This window comes from Equus caballus, chromosome 5 (genome assembly GCF_041296265.1).
Source record: "Equus caballus isolate H_3958 breed thoroughbred chromosome 5, TB-T2T, whole genome shotgun sequence".
Classification (NCBI taxonomy): domain Eukaryota; kingdom Metazoa; phylum Chordata; class Mammalia; order Perissodactyla; family Equidae; genus Equus; species Equus caballus.
Window position 1 is genome coordinate 49,734,981 of NC_091688.1, and position 11,459 is coordinate 49,746,439.

Here is an 11,459-nt window from a genome sequence, read left to right on the forward strand (position 1 = left end):
GGCGAGTTGGGCCCCAAAGCATGTTGCTTCCAGCTCGTTGGGAAGCTAAGAAACAACTCGCTCTGCACAGTGCTCTTACAGCCTACCGGGAGCATCTCTTACAAAGGCCTGTGAAACGCAGTTTCTTTGCAGGCCTGATCTGGCTGAAGTAGAACTTCTGCTCTGGGTGTGCTACCTTGCCCTAGAGCTGAGAGGCACAAGGTGCAGGCTTCCTTCCAAAGGGTGAGTTGGGCCCCAAAGCATCTTGCTTCCAGCTCTTTGGGAAGCTAAGAAACAGCTCGCTCTGCACAGTGCTCTTACAGCCTACCGGAACATCACTTACAAAGGCCTGTGAAACGCAGTTTCCTTGCAGGCCTGATCTGGCTGAAGTAGAGCTTCTGCTCTGCGTGTGCTACATTGCCCTAGAGCGGAAAGGCACAACGTGCAGGCTTCTTTCCAAAGGGCGAGTTGGGCCCCAACGAATCTTGCTTCCAGCTCTTTGGGAAGCTAAGAAACAACTCGCTCTGCACAGTGCTCTTACAGCCTACCACGAACATCTCTTACAAAGGCCTGTGAAACGCAGTTTCTTTGAAGGCCTCATCTGGCTGAAGTAGAACTTCTGCTCTGCGTGTGCTACATTGCCCTAGAGCTGAAAGGCACAACGTGCAGGATTCCTTCCAAAGGGCGAGTTGGGCCCCAAAGCATCTTGCTTCCAGCTCTTTGGGACGCTAAGAAACAACTCGCTCTGCACACTGCTCTTACAGCCTATCGGGAACATCTCTTACAAAGCCCTGTGAAACGCAGTTTCTTTGCAGGCCTGATCTGGAGGAAGTAGAACTTCTGCTCTGGGTGTGCTACATGGCCCTAGAGCTGAAAGGCGAAACGTGCAGGCTTCCTTATAAAGGGCGAGTTGGGCCCCAAAGCATCTTGCTTCCAGCTCTTTGGGAAGCTAAGAAACAACTCGCTCTGCACAGTGCTCTTACAGTCTACCGGGAGCATCGCTTACAAAGGCATGTGAAACGCAGTTTCTTTGCAGGCCTGATCTGGCTGAAGTAGAACTTCTGCTCTGCGTGTGCTACATTGCCCTAGAGCTGAAAGGCACAACGTGCAGGCTTCTTTCCAAAGGGCGAGTTGGGCCCCAAAGAATCTTGCTTCCAGCTCTTTGGGAAGCTAAGAAACAACTCCCTCTGCACAGTGCTCTTACAGCCTACAGGAACATCACTTACAAAGGCATGTGAAAAGCAGTTTCCTTGCAGGCCTGATCTGGCTGAAGTAGAACTTCTGCTCTGCTTGTGCTACATTGCCCAAGAGCTGAAAGGCACAATGTGCAGGCTTCTTTCCAAAGGGCGAGTTGGGTCCCAAAGCATCTTGCTTCCAGCTCTTTGGGAAGCTAAGAAACAACTCGCTCTGCACAGTGCTCTTACAGCCTACCGGGAGCATCTCTTACAAAGGCCTGTGAAACGCAGTTTCTTTGCAGGCCTGATCTGGCTGAAGTAGAACTTCTGCTCTGGGTGTGCTACCTTGCCCTAGAGCTGAGAGGCACAAGGTGCAGGCTTCCTTCCAAAGGGTGAGTTGGGCCCCAAAGCATCTTGCTTCCAGCTCTTTGGGAAGCTAAGAAACAGCTCGCTCTGCACAGTGCTCTTACAGCCTACCGGAACATCACTTACAAAGGTCTGTGAAACGCAGTTTCCTTGCAGGCCTTATCTGGCTGAAGTAGAGCTTCTGCTCTGCGTGTGCTACATTGCCCTAGAGCGGAAAGGCACAACGTGCAGGCTTCTTTCCAAAGGGCGAGTTGGGCCCCAAAGAATCTTGCTTCCAGCTCTTTGGGAAGCTAAGAAACAACTCCCTCTGCACAGTGCTCTTACAGCCTACAGGAACATCACTTACAAAGGCATGTGTAAAGCAGTTTCCTTGCAGGCCTGATCTGGCTGAAGTAGAACTTCTGCTCTGCTTGTGCTACATTGCCCAAGAGCAGAAAGGCACAACGTGTAGGCTTCTTTCCAAAGGGCGAGTTGGGCCCCAAAGCATCTTGCTTCCAGCTCTTTGGGAAGCTAAGAAACAACTCGCTCTGCACAGTGCTCTTACAGCCTACCGGGAACATCTCTTACAAAGGCCTGTGAAACGCAGTTTCTTTGCATGCGTGATCTGGCTGAAGTAGAACTTCTGCTCTGGGTGTGCTACCTTGCCCTAGAGCTGAAAGGCACAAGGTGCAGGCTTCCTTCCAAAGGGTGAGTTGGGCCCCAAAGCATCTTGCTTCCAGCTCTTTGGGAAGCTAAGAAACAACTCGCTCTGCACAGTGCTCTTACAGTCTACCGGGAACATCGCTTACAAAGGCCTGTGAAACGCAGTTTCTTTGCAGGCCTGATCTGGCTGAAGTAGAACTTCTGCTCTGCGTGTGCTACATTGCCCTAGAGCTGAAAGGCACAACGTGCAGGCTTCTTTCCAAAGGGCGAGTTGGGCCCCAAAGAATCTTGCTTCCAGCTTTTTGGGAAGCTAAGAAACAACTCCCTCTGCACAGTGCTCTTACAGCCTACAGGAACATCACTTACAAAGGCATGTGAAAAGCAGTTTCCTTGCAGGCCTGATCTGGCTGAAGTAGAACTTCTGCTCTGCTTGTGCTACATTGCCCAAGAGCTGAAAGGCACAACGTGCAGGCTTCTTTCCAAAGGGCGAGTTGGGCCCGAAAGCATCTTGCTTCCATCTCTTTGGGAAGCTAAGAAACAACTCGCTCTGCACAGTGCTCTTACAGCCTACCGGGAACATCTCTTACAAAGGCCTGTGAAACGCAGTTTCTTTGCAGGCCTGATCTGGCTGAAGTAGAACTTCTGCTCTGGGTGTGCTACCTTGCCCTAGAGCTGAGAGGCACAAGGTGCAGGCTTCCTTCCAAAGGGTGAGTTGGGCCCCAAAGCATCTTGCTTCCAGCTCTTTGGGAAGCTAAGAAACAGCTCGCTCTGCACAGTGCTCTTACAGCCTACCGGAACATCACTTACAAAGGCCTGCGAAAAGCAGTTTCCTTGCAGGCCTGATCTGGCTGAAGTAGAGCTTCTTCTCTGCGTGTGCTACATTGCCCTAGAGCGGAAAGGCACAACGTGCAGGCTTCTTTCCAAAGGGCGAGTTGGGCCCCAAAGCATCTTGCTTCCAGCTCTTTGGGAAGCTAAGAAACAACTCGCTCTGCACAGTGCTCTTACAGCCTACCGGGAACATCTCTTACAAAGGCCTGGGAAACGCAGTTTCTTTGCAGGACTGATCTGGCTGAAGCAGAACTTCTCCTCTGCGTGTGCTACACGGCCCTAGAGCTGAAAGGCACAACGTGGAGGCTTCTTTCCAAAGGGCAAGTCGGGCCAAAAAGAATCTTGCTTCCAGCTCTTTGGGAAGCTAAGAAACAACTCGCTCTGCACAGTGCTCTTGCAGCCTACCAGGAACATCTCTTACAAAGGCCTGTGAAACGCAGTTTCTTTGCAGGCCTGATCTGGCTGAACTAGAACTTCTGCTCTGCGTGTGCTACATTGCCCTAGAGCTGAAAGGCACAACGTGCAGGCTTCTTTCCAAAGGGCGAGTTGGGCCCCAAATCATCTTGCTTCCAGCTCTTTGGGAAGCTAAGAAACAACTCGCTCTGCACAGTGCTCTTACAGCCTACCGGAACATCACTTACAAAGGCCTGTGAAAAGCAGTTTGCTTGCAGGCCTGATCTGGCTGAAGTAGAACTTCTGCTCTGCGTGTGCTACATTGCCCTAGAGCGGAAAGGCACAACGTGCAGGCTTCTTTCCAAAGGGCGAGTTGGGCCCCAAAGCATCTTGCTTCCAGCTCTTTGGGAAGCTAAGAAACAACTCGCTCTGCACAGTGCTCTTACAGTCTACCGGGAACATCGCTTACAAAGGCCTGTGAAACGCAGTTTCTTTGCAGGCCTGATCTGGCTGAAGTAGAACTTCTGCTCTGCGTGTGCTACATTGCCCTAGAGCTGAAAGGCACAACGTTCAGGCTTCTTTCCAAAGGGCGAGTTGGGCCCCAAAGAATCTTGCTTCCAGCTCTTTGGGAAGCTAAGAAACAACTCCCTCTGCACAGTGCTCTTACAGCCTACAGGAACATCACTTACAAAGGCATGTGTAAAGCAGTTTCCTTGCAGGCCTGATTTGGCTGAAGTAGAACTTCTGCTCTGCTTGTGCTACATTGCCCAAGAGCAGAAAGGCACAACGTGTAGGCTTCTTTCCAAAGGGCGAGTTGGGCCCCAAAGCATCTTGCTTCCAGCTCTTTGGGAAGCTAAGAAACAACTCGCTCTGCACAGTGCTCTTACAGTCTACCGGGAGCATCGCTTACAAAGGCCTGTGAAACGCAGTTTCTTTGCAGGCCTGATCTGGCTGAAGTAGAACTTCTGCTCTGCGTGTGCTACATTGCCCTAGAGCTGAAAGGCACAACGTGCAGGCTTCTTTCCAAAGGGCGAGTTGGGCCCCAAAGAATCTTGCTTCCAGCTCTTTGGGAAGCTAAGAAACAACTCCCTCTGCACAGTGCTCTTACAGCCTACCGGGAACATCACTTACAAAGGCATGTGAAAAGCAGTTTCCTTGCAGGCCTGATCTGGCTGAAGTAGAACTTCTGCTCTGCTTGTGCTACATTGCCCAAGAGCTGAAAGGCACAATGTGCAGGCTTCTTTCCAAAGGGCGAGTTGGGTCCCAAAGCATCTTGCTTCCAGCTCTTTGGGAAGCTAAGAAACAACTCGCTCTGCACAATGCTCTTACAGCCTACCGGGAGCATCTCTTACAAAGGCCTGTGAAACGCTGTTTCTTTGCAGGCCTGATCTGGCTGAAGTAGAACTTCTGCTCTGGGTGTGCTACCTTGCCCTAGAGCTGAGAGGCACAAGGTGCAGGCTTCCTTCCAAAGGGTGAGTTGGGCCCCAAAGCATCTTGCTTCCAGCTCTTTGGGAAGCTAAGAAACAGCTCGCTCTGCACAGTGCTCTTACAGCCTACCGGAACATCACTTACAAAGGCCTGCGAAAAGCAGTTTCCTTGCAGGCCTGATCTGGCTGAAGTAGAGCTTCTGCTCTGCGTGTGCTACATTGCCCTAGAGGGGAAAGGCACAACGTGCAGGCTTCTTTCCAAAGGGCGAGTTGGGCCCCAAAGCATTTTGCTTCCAGCTCTTTGGGAAGCTAAGAAACAACTCGCTCTGCACAGTGCTCTTACAGCCTACCGGGAACATCGCTTACAAAGGCCTGTGAAACGCAGTTTCTTTGCTGGCCTGATCTGGCTGAAGTAGAAATTCTGCACAGGGTGTGCTACATGGCCCTAGAGCTGAACGGCACAACGTGCAGGCTTCTTACCAAAGGGCGAGTTGGACCCCAAAGCATCTTGCTTCCAGCTCTTTGGGAAGCTAAGAAACAACTCGCTCTGCACAGTGCTCTTACAGCCTACCGGGAACATCGCTTACAAAGGCCTGTGAAACGCAGTTTCTTTGCAGGCCTGATCTGGCTGAAGTAGTACTTGTGCTCTGGGTGTGCTACATTGCCCTAGAGCTGAAAGGCACAACGTGCAGGCTTCTTTCCAAAGGGCGAGTTGGGCCCCAAAGCATCTTGCTTCCAGCTCTTTGGGAAGCTAAGAAACAACTCACTCTGCGCAGTGCTCTTACAGCCTACCGGGAGCATCTCTTACAACGGCCTGTGAAACGCAGTTTCTTTGCAGGCCTGATCTGGCTGAAGTAGAACTTCTGCTCTGGGTGTGCTACATTGCCCTTGAGCGGAAATGCACAACGTGCAGGCTTCTTTCCAAAGGGCGAGTTGGGCCCCAAAGCATCTTGCTTCCAGCTCTTTGGGAAGCTAAGAAACAACTCGCTCTGCACAGTGCTCTTACAGCCTACCGGGAACATCTCTTACAAAGGCCAGTGAAACGCAGTTTCTTTGCAGGCCTGATCTGGCTGAAGTAGAACTTCGGCTCTGGGTGTGCTACATTGCCCTAGAGCTGAAAGGCACAGCCTGCAGGCCTCTTTCCAAAGGGCGAGTTGAAACCCAAAGCATCTTGCTTCCAGCTCTTTGGGAAGCTAAGAAACAACTCGCTCTGCACAGTGCTCTTACAGCCTACCGGGAACATCTCTTACAAAGGCCTGTGAAACGCAGTTTCTTTGCAGGCCTGCTCTGGCGGAAGTAGAACTTCTGCTCCGCGTGTGCTGCAGTGACTTAGAGCTGCAAGGCACAACGTGCAGGCTTTTTTCGAAAGGGCGAGTTGGGCCCCAAAGCATCTTGCTTCCAGTTCTTTGGGAAGCTACGAAACAACTCACTCTGCACAGTGCTCTTACAGCCTACCGGGAACATCTCTTACAAATGCCTGTGAAACGCAGTTTCTTTGCAGGCCGGATCTGGCTGAAGTAGAACTTCTGCTCTGGGTGTGCTACACGGCCCTAGAGCTGAAAGGCACAACGTGCAGTCTTCTTTCCAAAGGGCGAGTTGGGCCCCAAAGCATCTTGCTTCCAGCTCTTTGGGAAGCTAAGAAACAACTCGCTCTGCACAGTGCTCTTACAGACTACCGGAACATCGCTTACAAAGGCCTGTGAAACTCAGTTTCTTTGCAGGCCTGATCTGGCTGAAGTAGAACTTCTGCTCTGCGTGTGCTACATTGCCCTAGAGCTGAAAGGCACAACGTGCAGGCTTCCTTATAAAGGGCGAGTTGGGCCCCAAAGCATGTTGCTTCCAGCTCGTTGGGAAGCTAAGAAACAACTCGCTCTGCACAGTGCTCTTACAGCCTACCGGGAACATCTCTTACAAAGGCCTGTGAAACGCAGTTTCTTTGCAGGCCTGATCTGGCTGAAGTAGAACTTCTGCTCTGCGTGTGCTACATTGTCCTAGAGCTGAAAGGCACAACCTGCAGGCTTCTTTCCAAAGGACCAGTTGGGCCCCAAAGCATCTTGCTTCCAGCTCTTTGGGAAGCTAAGAAACAACTCGCTCTGCACAGTGCTCTTACAGCCTACCGGAACATCACTTACAAAGGCCTGTGAAACGCAGTTTCTTTGCAGGCCTGATCTGGCTGAAGTAGAACTTCTGCTCTGCGTGTGCTACATTGCCCTAGAGCTGAAAGGCACAACGTGCAGGCTTCTTTCCAAAGGGCGAGTTGGGCCCCAAAGAATCTTGCTTCCAGCTCTTTGGGAAGCTAAGAAACAACTCCCTCTGCACAGTGCTCTTACAGCCTACCGGGAACATCACTTACAAAGGCATGTGAAAAGCAGTTTCCTTGCAGGCCTGATCTGGCTGAAGTAGAACTTCTGCTCTGCTTGTGCTACATTGCCCAAGAGCTGAAAGGCACAATGTGCAGGCTTCTTTCCAAAGGGCGAGTTGGGTCCCAAAGCATCTTGCTTCCAGCTCTTTGGGAAGCTAAGAAACAACTCGCTCTGCACAATGCTCTTACAGCCTACCGGGAGCATCTCTTACAAAGGCCTGTGAAACGCTGTTTCTTTGCAGGCCTGATCTGGCTGAAGTAGAACTTCTGCTCTGGGTGTGCTACCTTGCCCTAGAGCTGAGAGGCACAAGGTGCAGGCTTCCTTCCAAAGGGTGAGTTGGGCCCCAAAGCATCTTGCTTCCAGCTCTTTGGGAAGCTAAGAAACAGCTCGCTCTGCACAGTGCTCTTACAGCCTACCGGAACATCACTTACAAAGGCCTGCGAAAAGCAGTTTCCTTGCAGGCCTGATCTGGCTGAAGTAGAGCTTCTGCTCTGCGTGTGCTACATTGCCCTAGAGGGGAAAGGCACAACGTGCAGGCTTCTTTCCAAAGGGCGAGTTGGGCCCCAAAGCATTTTGCTTCCAGCTCTTTGGGAAGCTAAGAAACAACTCGCTCTGCACAGTGCTCTTACAGCCTACCGGGAACATCGCTTACAAAGGCCTGTGAAACGCAGTTTCTTTGCTGGCCTGATCTGGCTGAAGTAGAAATTCTGCTCAGGGTGTGCTACATGGCCCTAGAGCTGAACGGCACAACGTGCAGGCTTCTTACCAAAGGGCGAGTTGGACCCCAAAGCATCTTGCTTCCAGCTCTTTGGGAAGCTAAGAAACAACTCGCTCTGCACAGTGCTCTTACAGCCTACCGGGAACATCGCTTACAAAGGCCTGTGAAACGCAGTTTCTTTGCAGGCCTGATCTGGCTGAAGTAGTACTTGTGCTCTGGGTGTGCTACATTGCCCTAGAGCTGAAAGGCACAACGTGCAGGCTTCTTTCCAAAGGGCGAGTTGGGCCCCAAAGCATCTTGCTTCCAGCTCTTTGGGAAGCTAAGAAACAACTCACTCTGCGCAGTGCTCTTACAGCCTACCGGGAGCATCTCTTACAACGGCCTGTGAAACGCAGTTTCTTTGCAGGCCTGATCTGGCTGAAGTAGAACTTCTGCTCTGGGTGTGCTACATTGCCCTTGAGCGGAAATGCACAACGTGCAGGCTTCTTTCCAAAGGGCGAGTTGGGCCCCAAAGCATCTTGCTTCCAGCTCTTTGGGAAGCTAAGAAACAACTCGCTCTGCACAGTGCTCTTACAGCCTACCGGGAACATCTCTTACAAAGGCCAGTGAAACGCAGTTTCTTTGCAGGCCTGATCTGGCTGAAGTAGAACTTCGGCTCTGGGTGTGCTACATTGCCCTAGAGCTGAAAGGCACAGCCTGCAGGCCTCTTTCCAAAGGGCGAGTTGAAACCCAAAGCATCTTGCTTCCAGCTCTTTGGGAAGCTAAGAAACAACTCGCTCTGCACAGTGCTCTTACAGCCTACCGGGAACATCTCTTACAAAGGCCTGTGAAACGCAGTTTCTTTGCAGGCCTGCTCTGGCGGAAGTAGAACTTCTGCTCCGCGTGTGCTGCAGTGACTTAGAGCTGCAAGGCACAACGTGCAGGCTTTTTTCGAAAGGGCGAGTTGGGCCCCAAAGCATCTTGCTTCCAGTTCTTTGGGAAGCTACGAAACAACTCACTCTGCACAGTGCTCTTACAGCCTACCGGGAACATCTCTTACAAATGCCTGTGAAACGCAGTTTCTTTGCAGGCCGGATCTGGCTGAAGTAGAACTTCTGCTCTGGGTGTTCTACACGGCCCTAGAGCTGAAAGGCACAACGTGCAGTCTTCTTTCCAAAGGGCGAGTTGGGCCCCAAAGCATCTTGCTTCCAGCTCTTTGGGAAGCTAAGAAACAACTCGCTCTGCACAGTGCTCTTACAGACTACCGGAACATCGCTTACAAAGGCCTGTGAAACTCAGTTTCTTTGCAGGCCTGATCTGGCTGAAGTAGAACTTCTGCTCTGCGTGTGCTACATTGCCCTAGAGCTGAAAGGCACAACGTGCAGGCTTCCTTATAAAGGGCGAGTTGGGCCCCAAAGCATGTTGCTTCCAGCTCGTTGGGAAGCTAAGAAACAACTCGCTCTGCACAGTGCTCTTACAGCCTACCGGGAACATCTCTTACAAAGGCCTGTGAAACGCAGTTTCTTTGCAGGCCTGATCTGGCTGAAGTAGAACTTCTGCTCTGCGTGTGCTACATTGTCCTAGAGCTGAAAGGCACAACCTGCAGGCTTCTTTCCAAAGGACCAGTTGGGCCCCAAAGCATCTTGCTTCCAGCTCTTTGGGAAGCTAAGAAACAACTCGCTCTGCACAGTGCTCTTACAGCCTACCGGAACATCACTTACAAAGGCCTGTGAAACGCAGTTTCTTTGAAGGCCTTATCTGGCTGAAGTAGAACTTCTACTCTGGGTGTGCTACATTGCCCTAGAGCTGAAAGGCACAACGTGCAGTCTTCTTTCCAAAAGGCGAGTTGGGCCCCAAAGCATCTTGGTTCCATCTCTTTGGGAAGCTAAGAAACAACTCGCTCTGCAGAGTGCTCTTACAGCCTACCGGGAACATCTCTTACAAATGCCTGTGAAACGCAGTTTCTTTGAAGGCCTGATCTGGCTGAAGTAGAACTTCTGCTCTGGGTGTGCTACACTGCCCTAGAGCTGAAAGGCACAACGTGCAGGGTTCTTTCCAAAGTGCGAGTTGGGCCCCAAAGCATCTTGCTTCCAGCTCTTTGGGAAGCTAAGAAACAACTCGCTCTGCACAGTGCTCTTACAGTCTACCGGGAACATCGCTTACAAAGGCCTGTGAAACGCAGTTTCTTTGCAGGCCTGATCTGGCTGAAGTAGAACTTCTGCTCTGCGTGTGCTACATTGCCCTAGAGCTGAAAGGCACAACGTGCAGGCTTCTTTCCAAAGGGCGAGTTGGGCGCCAAAGAATCTTGCTTCCAGCTCTTTGGGAAGCTAAGAAACAACTCCCTCTGCACAGTGCTCTTACAGCCTACAGGAACATCACTTACAAAGGCATGTGTAAAGCAGTTTCCTTGCAGGCCTGATTTGGCTGAAGTAGAACTTCTGCTCTGCTTGTGCTACATTGCCCAAGAGCAGAAAGGCACAACGTGTAGGCTACTTTCCAAAGGGCGAGTTGGGCCCCAAAGCATCTTGCTTCCAGCTCTTTGGGACGCTAAGAAACAACTCGCTCTGCACACTGCTCTTACAGCCTATCGGGAACATCTCTTACAAAGGCCTGTGAAACGCAGTTTCTTTGCAGGCCTGGTCTGGAGGAAGTAGAACTTCTGCTCTGGGTGTGCTACATGGCCCTAGAGCTGAAAGGCGAAACGTGCAGGCTTCCTTATAAAGGGCGAGTTGGGCCCCAAAGCATGTTGCTTCCAGCTCGTTGGGAAGCTAAGAAACAACTCGCTCTGCACAGTGCTCTTACAGCCTACCGGGAGCATCTCTTACAAAGGCCTGTGAAACGCAGTTTCTTTGCAGGCCTGATCTGGCTGAAGTAGAACTTCTGCTCTGGGTGTGCTACCTTGCCCTAGAGCTGAGAGGCACAAGGTGCAGGCTTCCTTCCAAAGGGTGAGTTGGGCCCCAAAGCATCTTGCTTCCAGCTCTTTGGGAAGCTAAGAAACAGCTCGCTCTGCACAGTGCTCTTACAGCCTACCGGAACATCACTTACAAAGGCCTGTGAAACGCAGTTTCCTTGCAGGCCTGATCTGGCTGAAGTAGAGCTTCTGCTCTGCGTGTGCTACATTGCCCTAGAGTGGAAAGGCACAACGTGCAGGCTTCTTTCCAAAGGGCGAGTTGGGCCCCAACGAATCTTGCTTCCAGCTCTTTGGGAAGCTAAGAAACAACTCGCTCTGCACAGTGCTCTTACAGCCTACCACGAACATCTCTTACAAAGGCCTGTGAAACGCAGTTTCTTTGAAGGCCTCATCTGGCTGAAGTAGAACTTCTGCTCTGCGTGTGCTACATTGCCCTAGAGCTGAAAGGCACAACGTGCAGGATTCCTTCCAAAGGGCGAGTTGGGCCCCAAAGCATCTTGCTTCCAGCTCTTTGGGACGCTAAGAAACAACTCGCTCTGCACACTGCTCTTACAGCCTATCGGGAACATCTCTTACAAAGCCCTGTGAAACGCAGTTTCTTTGCAGGCCTGATCTGGAGGAAGTAGAACTTCTGCTCTGGGTGTGCTACATGGCCCTAGAGCTGAAAGGCGAAACGTG